Genomic DNA, 3402 nt, shown 5'->3' with positions numbered 1-3402 from the left:
CTTACAAGTTATAAAAGTGTGTTCTTCATTTGTCCCGGGTCTCTCCTCTTGCCTGTGTGCTGACAGGGGTCCCAAATATGTTTGGGGGGGAACCTCTTCTGGTTTGCAGTGATGTTGATCTCTGTGGTCTTTGTGCATGAGGGTCTTTTGGCAGACTCCATTGGCCAGGAAGATCCTTCTCAAGACCCAGACACCGTGCATCAGAGGACTGCTTATCAAGGTAAAGTGGGATCCCTGTTTGATTGCCTGTCTGTATGTTTCTGCCCATCTGTCTTGTCTGTCTTGTGTTTGTCATTTGAGAGGCTGTTTTGGTCCCAGGAGGGGACCAACCCTTCTCAGGTTGCAAGGCTGTTTTGGTTCCAGGAGGGGGCCATCCAGTCTCAGGTTCTGGGGATCTTCCCATGAGAGAGACCCATCTGGGTGATCATTATGACAGGCAGACATGCCAGGACATCACAGGCCACGAGAAACTGGAGGATAATTCAGATTCCTGCTAGACATTTGGATAAGAGACGATCCTTCTCTACCCAGCGATAGCTCTGATTCAGCTACTGCCTATATGAATAATATCAGGTTCTGTGGGAGTCGAGTCTAGGAGGCCCTATGTTGTTCTTGTTTGTCTTGATCATTTTCTGTGGTATTGCTGTGATTCGGTGGTGGTCTCCTGGAAGAAAGTTTCTGTGTGTGTGTGTGTGTGTGTGTGTGTGTGTGTGTGTGTGTGTGTGTGTTGTGTGTTTCTTTGTGTTCGGATTGACAGACTGACAACTGTTTTGAGAATTATGGGACAGACACTACCCATCCTTCTTGGCCTGCCCTTTTCTCCCATCCACAGGTCCCCTACCAGTTGGTACTTATGCCCTCCAGGAAAAGCCTGAAAATCCTATCAGACCTCTATGCTGACTTCCTCCTTTCAGATTCTCCCTGGCTGCACTGCCTCCCACTCTCCAACTCCAGAGAGCAGCCAGCAAGTCAAAGGTGCCACTGCCATCCTTGGATTGCCAAGATGGCAGACCATCAGCCCCGCCCATGGACCGAGAGCTGAGGGTGTTCTGGCACATCCACCCAGCGTTGCCCAGACGGCAGGTGCCACACTCTCATACCTCCTTGGAGGGCCCTGCACCTGTTCCCATCACCCTTGTGCTCACCTCTGGGCTGTGACATGTGCAAGGCAGAGCCAGGCAGAGTGAGGCACTCACCACAGTGGTGCTGAGGAGTGAGTCTTCCCTGCCCCCCACTCCCCACCCCATGCCACCACTGACCACTGTGGGCTGCCAACACTGCAAGCCTTGAGGCCCTGCTACACCCGACTGAGGTGCGGATCCCCCATGGGGTGTCTGTGGGTGGAGTGATCCTCACCAGAGATCACTAGCAGGTGGGCTTGACCCCAAGGTGCACTGTGCCCCTTAAAATGGTAGCCAACATGGACCAATTGCCAGCAATTGTTTCAGGTTCTCTTCACCACAGAGGAAAGGCAGAGAATTCTCTTAGAGGCTAGGAAGAACATCCCAGGCAAGGATGGGAGGCCTTCTCAGCTTACTATCAGATGGACTCTGGGTTCATATAAGGTAGGGAGCACCTGAAAGTCTATCCCCAGGCTCTAATTGTGGGTCTCATCTCCATGGGGCTGGGAAAAGCTCCTCCTATCTGACCAAGGTAATTGGAAGTTACAGAAGTTAGAAGGATTGCAGAACAAGTTGGTAAGACGGTTTTGCAGGTTGATAAGAAAGTACAGAGGAGGAGGAAGGAAGGAAGGAAGGAAGGAAGGAAGGAAGGAAGGAAAGAAGGAAAGAAGGAAAGAAGGAAAGAAGGAAAGAAGGAAAGAAGGAAAGAAGGAAAGAAAGAAGGAACGAAAGTGCTGCTAAGAAGTGAGCTAAGGGTCCCTTCCGGTCAATGCTAGCACTGGGTCACCTTGGGCACAGAGTTTGAGGACACCCCTATGGTCCCTAGAGGACAGCTTCTGAGGAAGACCCTGTTTTGAGCTCCAGAAATCCAGGCACTTTCCCTGCAAGAGGAGAGGTTTCCGCCCCGCACAGGAGGACTTTGTTGGAGCACCTCGGGGAGCCACCTTGGAGCTCAGATCCCTCCAAGACTAGTCTGTGCAGGTGAGAGTGTGGACTACAGAAGCTAAACAGCTCCTGGGACAGGCCCTGTTCCTGGCCTTCATCTTCTGCAAGGATACAGGTCCCAATGCCAGATATAGGTTCACCTTCCCTTCAAGAGAAGAGCTTACCTGCAGAGAGTGCTCTGACCACTGAAACTCAGGAGAGAGCTAGTCTCCCAGGTCTGCTGATACAGGGTAACAGAATCATGAGAGGAACAAGCTCTAAGCAGAGACAACTATTACAACTAACTCTAGAGAATACCAGACGGTGAAAGGCAAAAGTAAGAATCTTACAAACAAAAACCAAGACCAATCGCCATCAACAGAACCCAGCATTCCCACCTCACCCAGCCCTGGGCACCCCAACACACCTGAAAACCTAGACCCAGATTTAAAACCATATCTCATGATGATGGTGGAGGACATCAAGAAGGACTTTAATAACTCACTTAAAGAAATGCAGGAGAACACTGCTAAAGAGTTACAAGTCCTTAAAGAAAAACACAAAAACTCATCCAAACAGGTCAAGGAAATGAACAAAACCATAAAGCCCTAAAAGGGAAGTAGACACAATAAAGAAAACTCAAAGTGAGGCACCACTGGAGATAGAAACACTAGGGAAAAAAACTGAAACCATAGATGCGAGCATCAGCAACAGAATACAAGAGATGGAAGAGAGAATCTCAAGAGTAGAAGATTCCATAGAGAACATCTGCACAAAAATCAAAGAAAAATTAAATGCAAAAAGAACCTAACTCAAAACATCCAGTAAATCCAGGACACAATGAGAAGACCAAAGCTACGGATAATAGGAGTGGATGAGAATGAACATTTTCAACTCAAAGGGCCAGTAAATATCTTCAACAAAATTATAGAAGAAAACTTCCCAAGCCTAAAGAAAGAGATGCCAATGAACATACAAGAAGCCTACAGAACTCCAAATAGACTGGACCAGAGAAGAAATTCCTCCCAACGCATAATAATCAGAACAACAAATGCACTAAATAAAAATAGAATATTAAAAGTGCGGGAGCTGAGACTGCATTAGTTAGGGAAGCAGAAAACCGGCCTTAGTAGGGTCACAGGCCTCTTCCGGCCTGACAAGCACCGGGGTAGCTAGAGCACAGGGTCGGCTGACACCCGCCAGCTACCAACGACACCGCCACAGGATTTTGAGACTTCTGGTGAGTGGAACACAGAGACTGCTCCAATCTTTAAACAGTGACAACGATAACAACTAACCCCAGAGATTACCAGATGGCGAAAGGTAAACATAATAATCTTACTAACAGAAACCAAGA

Source organism: Mus caroli, unplaced genomic scaffold (genome assembly GCF_978045245.1).
Source record: "Mus caroli unplaced genomic scaffold, Mus_caroli_1 scaffold_8, whole genome shotgun sequence".
NCBI lineage: Eukaryota > Metazoa > Chordata > Mammalia > Rodentia > Muridae > Mus > Mus caroli.
This window is presented reverse-complemented; position numbering follows the sequence as displayed.